We start from the raw sequence: 8,269 nt of genomic DNA on the forward strand, positions 1-8,269 counted from the left end.
AAAAATAAATTTCTATTCATTAAACAATACTGCAATATGGTACATGCAGTAATAACAGAATGAATCACCCTAGTACCGATATTCCAGTACCGTATTCAGTTAACTCAGTAACTTGTAATCAATACCGGTATACAGATATACCGGTAGGTACGGTACCGTACGGTACTACCTGACTACAGCGCAAGTTCGTTCACATTCAGACCCTAGTCCAGTAGTCTGGCAGTAGATTATAACATAGGCATCGCATCAACAAAAGCAAATCAGTTTATAGTCACTTTGAATGAAATGGAATAAACACAACCCACAAGTTATAGGAAAACGTCACCCCTATATATGACGTCATAACACGAAGTTTTTATACCAAAAGCTCATTATGTAGACAAAATAAGGAGCGTATAGCCTAATTACCCCAAAGTTATACTATATTACTCTTCTATTAGGTGCACCATACTGCCATACACAAAACACGGTATAATTAAATATGTTTATTATAAGTTGCTCGCTTGCATAAAACCGAAACGTATCCTCACGAGATGTCGCCAGGAAATCGCTTTACAAATGGCTTGGGTCTTTGCGCGAAACTATTTGCAGGGAAACCATTCGAGAAAATGATTCTCGAAAAATTGTATTTTTTCTCTAACAAATTTTGGGCCAAGTTCTCATGTTTCTAAATTATAAATATTGCCGTGAACTCAACCCTGAACACAATGATATTATTGACAAAAACTTAAAATTCCCTTGTCAAGTAAAAAATATATTTTAGATTTTTAAACTGCAAAAGAACATGACGGTCGATTACATTTACGCAAAAGTTCGTTCTTGCTAATCTAAATTATCGCATAGTTACATACTCTCAAAAATGAATACGCGTAAAACTAGTTTAGTGCAAAATTCCGCCGGCGCACAACAAATTTATCATCGAAGTCCATTCTTGAAAACAATTGCTCCCACATAACCACATTTTTGCGAAAATCAGGTGCGTGGAGCTTCATTCTCACCAAAATTTGTTTTCGCAAAACTACATCCTTGCATATCTTCCGCCATTCGTTTTCGCATGACGTCTCTTGCAAGTTGACTGTTCCCTTCCAATACGGGATATAGCAACGAGGGTGGTCTGATACTCTGATGACTGAATATTTCATTGGTACCTTATTTCAAACAAACATTGTCACTGGGATATTGGAATCTGTGTAGAAATGGAAGTGAGATAAAATGCAACGGCAATTACCATCGCAGCAAAACAAAATAATAAGCCCTATTAAATAGGTAAATAAGAAAGGCGAGCAAAACCCTGAAATATCTGGAAATATAAAAATGCAGAATAAGAGGGGATAAAAATCAAAACCAATTCAGTACCGACCTGAAGTTCGCGTTTGTCATTTGTATTTGTAGTACGAAGTTTAAATTTGTTTGGTTTTGCTCAGTATTCAGTATTTGGATTTTAGGACTTTTAAAAAGAGATTGGAAGTCAAAATCCAAATATAAACAAAGACAATTTAACCAAATTTTTAGACAGAAATTGAATAACACTTACATACGCCAAAGTTTTTGTTACGAATAATAGTGGTTTTGGAGCCGGCAGCCGTTGTTCGAGTAAACGTGCTTCGCATCTGATGTCGAGAGTAGTTAGAGCATACATGGGCAAACTACGGCCCGCGGGCCGAATCCGCGGGCCGTAATTTGTTGAGATTGCGATTAAATTTAGATTTGACACGAGGCTTATTGTTTGCAACTTTTGCCTTTGTAACACTTTAAATATTATTCATAAAATGTAACTTTTTACGTGACACTCACATGGCCCGCCAGTAAAGGTGGGCAATATTTTTGGCACCTGGTCGAAAACACCTTGCCCACCCCTGAGTATGAGTCAACAGGATTCCAAACGCATGTACTAAGAATATATAAGGGACCAATGTGAAGATGTGTAAGCACTGTCATTATGAACCTTTGTCGTTAGTTGAGAAGTCGCTCTGTGGAATCCATCACCGAAAAACTTGCGTGGTGACATATCGTTTTGAAACCTTGAAATAGAATGTGTGCGCAGGGGCTAGTCTGACATGGGCAACCGCGGGCCAAATCTGGCCCGTTAGGTAATTTAATCTGACCCGCCTGATGCTGCCACAACCGAACTGGACCAAAAAAAATTTGATATAATATCTAAAAAAATAGCTCAAGGAATTTGTTGAGATTGCGATTAAATTTAGTTTTGGCACGAGGATCCCTGTTTTCCACTTTTGCTTTTGTAACACTGTAAATATTGTCCATAAAATGTAACTTTTTACGTCACACTTATGGCCCGCCAGTCTAGGTGGGCAACATTTTTAGCCCTTTGTCCAAAAACCTTGCCCACGCCTTGGCTAGTTGCTCTTAAGGAGACACGTTTATTTTAAAAGTGTTGGCGATTTGAACGTGCATGATTCAGCAATTTTGTTTCAGCAATATCAACAATAATTTGGGTTAATTTTCAAAATTGCTGACATTTTAAAAATTTAGCGACTTGCATTTCAAGCAAAATGAAGATTCTCAATGAGGTCTCAGAGCTATAATTGAGAAAAGAAACTGATATACTGATAGCTATCCTCCAAACTAACAACAACAAAACTAATACCGTGTTTCCCGAATAAGACAGGGTCTTATTTCAATTTTATTTCGAAAAATAACACTAGGACTTATTTTGGGGCGATGTCTTTTATTTTCATTTATCCAAAACAAAATTACAAAGTAGAGAACTACGGGATTTTTAAATATACAAAATAGGGAAACCGCAATTGATTTATTTATAAATAACACGTTTTATTTAAAGTAACTGCTAAACATAGTTTATTGATCATTTAAAACGTGTAGGAAAGATTTCTTGTTTGCGGCTAGATCAAAAAATATCGCGCTATCGATTAGGTCTTAATTTAAGGAAAGGCTTATATTTAAATCATTTTTAAAATTCAGGCTATAAGTCTTATTATCAGTCTAGGTCTTATTTTCGGGGAATCACGGTAGTTAGAAAACTACAGCTGAAGTCGCTGAATCGAAAACTAACTGAAAAAGAAAAATATTGCCTATATTGATCTTGCAAACGACAGATATACATTTTGAATAAGTTTTAATTCAACATTAAAAAAAAATGGTGCCCTTTTGCCGAAGAGGCTGTTTTTCATAAAATCTATAATTAAACTGAAAGGAAAATATTTTTCACAATAAGTGTGGTCTTTTTACATCTATCGCAAAAGATTGGCTTCTAAGCCAAAAGGCCTTTAAATAATAAACCAAAAGTTTGTTGCCGTGTCTGATAAGCTGGTAAGATACTACACAATTATACTTCATTAAATGCATGATCAAGAACTGTATTTTGAATTCTGACATTATTTAGCTAGTTTCATTTTAAACGAACTGACAGTCTCAAAGATTAATTAAAAAATAAAAACAAATTTAATATTTATAATTCAAGTTAATACGCATTCCTCCGGTTTTCAGGCCATGTGAGGTATGGGACTAGTTAGCCAGGTATTTGTTTCAGATGCATGAACTTTGTGATAGAGGAGGCCGTAACCGACTATCGGTTACGTTAACAGCGAGGATTCCAGCAATCCTCTCCTACATTACTATGCCTCACAGGATTTGAACCTGCTGACCCACGCAGGTGCGATAGCGAGCGTATCCTAAAACGCTTAGAGCCGATGCGCCACGCGACCGAATGTAATTGGTAAACAAACCGAAAGAGTACTTTCTAAGTGAAGATTACTGAAAGAATATTTATAACTTCGTACTGTACTAAATTTATAAATGATGTTTGGGAGGAGTAGTTATGCATTTTTAAGAAAATTTTCAAGGTATTGTGACGAACTCCACTCGTTGTTAAAACCGGAGAAATTATTCAACATAAAAAAAACTGATGGCAAGTCAAGTCAAGTTCATTTTTTCCAAAAAAAAAATCAATTTGACACAAGATACGAAGAAAAAAAGATAATCGCACATTTTATTGGGGAGGGGAGACCCAGAGGAACCAAAGCTGGCACCCAAAAATCTAAAAAGCTCCAAAAAATTTAATAGAGAGGTGAAAGTAATACATAACTTTCGAAACACTAATTATAACACTAGTCGTCAGCTCAAGATTGGGTTCGCGGATTATGACAACATTCCTTGAACTAGGGATATGCATTTCGAATCGAATATTCTAATCAAATCGAACAGTAAATTATTCGAATCGGTTCAGACAAGAATTTTGAATCGCCGCCATCTTACCTTTTTGTCCGCCATAGATCGAGGCGAATCCCTCAATTTTTTATTGAAGCAATATTTTTAAAATGCAATTCTGACATATGACTCTTTTTTTCTTTTAGTGATTCATTGATGAAACAAGTTTCTTATTGTGAACACTCAGCGAACCGTCTGAGTTATAGATTCTATGTTTTCAGTAATTTATGTGTCTGGAGAACCCACCACAGTAAGAAAATTACATACAATTACATATATATATTCCAAGTATTCGAGATTCGATTCGATTAAAAAAAATATTCGATCCGATTCTGAAATCACCAGGTATTCGAAAATACCGAGCCCTATCAAAAACGGCTTCGCACAAATCCGTTCGAACCCCTTGAATCACACTGCTGAATTCAGGATACTTACGAAATTTGACCTCGATACAGGGAGTCCACGGAACAATATTACATCTGGTGCAGTATTGCAGCTGCATTCACTGCAACTTAAATACCGAATTCTTGGTAAGGCCGAGACAAAAATCAATATATTTAGTTTCGTAAAATTTTGAGATTGTGAGATATAGAAACAAAATTTCACAATCGGTCGTAATTATATTCTGAATGAATTGTAAAAACTTTACAAATAGAAACAGCTATTATTATACTTACCAATCCTGATGACTGAAATAACAATAAAAACAAAAACTGACAGCAACATTTCAAGTTATTGACAAACTAGTTTATGACATGATGACCAAATCGGGTGTGGCGAATTGGTAAAATAACGTGGTTTAGTGTGTGCAATTTTATAGAATATTTTGAAATGTTTGTTTTTTTCATCACATGTGAGAGACATATTTGCTAAAGTTCAGCACGAAATGCTATTTTGCAAAGTGCTTTGTATGTATTTATAATATTATAATACTCAAACTCTACTAAATATTTCGTAATATTCGTAACATGCAAGATAAATTTTGTTTATATAAATGAAATATTTGGGCAGAAGCCAGTATGGACCGATTCTATTTACTCACCTCCTCTGAAGTTGGCCAGCGCTATAAGCAGCAGAGTGTTGGCGATTTGTGTGGCTATATATCGTCACGCTAATAACCGAATTGCGTAAATCATTTTTAGCAGTTTTGAGAAAAACGTAAAAAACTTCCTAATGATATTGTTATGCCATTGAGAGTCAATAATTTGCCATGGTTCAATTTTTTGATAAATTAATCTGTATGATGCAGTTAAGTGACTTCATAATGGCGCACTGTGACTTAGGCAGAAATGTGTGTATGACTTGGGGACATACGCAATTTTGCAACTTTACTATATGCACCAGTCCTGAAAACTAAACATTCCAAAAACTAATGTAATTTTCAGTATCTACAATGTCTAATCCCCAAAATAGCTAATCAGATTTAATTACATTATTTTTTATGTTTAAAAAATATAAATTTCATCAATATAACACGTTCTGCCCACCCACCGAAATAAGACTAAGATTAAATATAAAGAATAAAACAGCAATGCATCCAATATAAAAGCCAACCAAGGTGAATTGGACTCGGACAGTGAATATCACAAGTGCACGCCTTCCTATACTGTAGTATAAATTCAAATTAATACTCGCTAAGCTAGAATCCGAGATGCAAAAACTCGAAAATACTTCCCCGAGGTTATTTTGCCTTTGTGACGATAGTTCTGCGGTAACAATGCTGATTCATTATGACGAAACAATTGCATAAATGTCATGTCATACTAAATCTCCATTTTTATGGGTTTCGGGATTCTTAAAATGAAATCTGAGTTAACAGACAGGTGCGCAGCATTACCTAAATACCTATTTTATAAAAAAAAAACTCAAAATCGCCAAAAATGGCTTACGCAATTCGGGTATTAGCGTGACGATATTCCAAATATCTACGTGTGCGATACATTCAACACATTTAGGTTTCTCCCAGCATTTAATTTAGGTAACAAATAGGAATACACACACCGAAATCAACGACTATTGGACTATTTATTATACTTATACAAAGAAATCTCTATATCATAACATAAATTGAATGCGCTACTACCAAAATTACAATCTTCAAGTTAGTCTTAGTCAGATGTATAAAACAATGAAATATGTGGTTTTGTGTTTACAAAGTCTGTAATCGTAAAGACTTTAACGAGATTGGAAGAATTTAAGGCCAGTTCTATACTTGTCTACGGATACGAACTCCTTCCATCAGGTTGACCATTGCATATTTGTGGTTTGTATAACTGTTATACTATATAAGGAGACAGGCGTTATCAGGATAACACAGAATAAATGTATGACGTTCCAACATTAAAACTGAGGATTGTGTATTTTATTGCATGTGTTGAATCATATACGTGAAGACCCGATGCATTGCATATATATAATTGTTGAAATATTGTTATTGTTCAGTTGGTTGCAAACAAATTGAAGAGAATAAATAGGTTTACAACTGTTCCATTTTGTAATGCAATACTTCCAATTGCACTGCAATAAAAAATAAACACTACAGTGGTTGCAGGCTTCCCCGGTAATATGTGATTTTCACATCACAAAATCGGAATTTTTTTAAATCAACTTTTTGAAGTCCCTCAACTTTTCGCTTCCTCGCGTAATAATGTGTTTTATTCCCACGCTTTCTGAATGATAGTCTAACTATTTAGCAATTTATTACGTCACGGGAGACAATTGATTTCCAACGTCTTAATCACATCATTTTCAGTATTAATTGTTCCATTAAGAAAACAAATTAGGAACAAGAAAATGGCAACAAGAACACCGAAAGAGAAAACAATGTTCTTCGATCACAAAAAGCAAAATGGCTTCCCGTGGAGCGTAACAAAGCGAAAAGTATAGACGCGAGCGACAAGTAATTCCCACCGCATCGAAGCAATTTGAGAATGGGGAGAAGTTGGTTCGTATTTCCCCGGGATAGACAGGTATTGGGATGAAGTCTCTCTTCGCGGCCTCGTTCTCGCCTTCCGCGTCACACTGAGCCTTCGAGACCACCTTCGTTCCCACAATTAATATGTAAAATGTCACGAGTCTAGAGATCGTCTGATTTTCTCATGAAATTTCTATAGTCGTTCTCAATTAGCATAATATTTCGTTGTTTGTATATTGATTGTTAACCAGACTACGCGGAGAAAAAATTGCACACCTTTATGAATTTTTTTCTTTTTCTACATCGTCACTTACCCATATAATTGGATTAAAATTGTCGAATTCGTCAGTTTAGTGAGTAATTCTTATATATGCATCATTTGCAGAGTTAATCAAGTTTGATGCATAGGTGGTCGTTCCCCCATTTCTAGCATTTCAGTGTCAAAAGCAAGCGGCGTAAGGTATATGTATCAAAATATAGAGACGATATAATATTATGATTTCTGTATTAGTGGAGGTTTCGTTTGTAATTGAAAAATTCAAATAAAAATAAACATACGTATTAAAAAGGGTGGCTTATGCTGTACATGTGCTGTAATGATGTAGGCCTACATGTTTTTGGTCATAATAAAAAGCGAGAATATTTGACAAGTTGGAACACTCGAGAAGATATCCGCCATATTGTTACCAAAGAATCGTGGTGTTAAAAATCGTCATCAAAAGTTTGCACTCAGTAATGATTTTGATTTTCTATCAGAGCTCGTTCGGGTTAATAAAAACAAACAGAATATTGTTTAAAGTACTGTAGTATTTATCAATCCACATTTCAAACAATATTTGTAATATTAGCTCTATGGGATGATGTGAAAATAAAAATTATTTAACATATTTTGCATTTGACTTTGCTGTGAAATAGAATTCTAAAGGCAATTTTAATATTACTAAAGAAGTCATACAACTGGCTTTGATTTTCGTGTATGTTGAATTATCAGTTATTGTTTATGATGAAAGAAAAAATCGTTTGATGGTCTCTTTCATTTTTTTCTTTTAAATCCAAATATAATCCCCTTTTATTGTTATGTATTGAGAGAGAAGATTATTCTCTTTTGGTCTTGGTTTACTACACTGCGCTACATTCAAAGAGGATTGTAATATAATTGAAAGAAGG

Source organism: Styela clava, chromosome 5 (assembly GCF_964204865.1).
Source record: "Styela clava chromosome 5, kaStyClav1.hap1.2, whole genome shotgun sequence".
NCBI lineage: Eukaryota > Metazoa > Chordata > Ascidiacea > Stolidobranchia > Styelidae > Styela > Styela clava.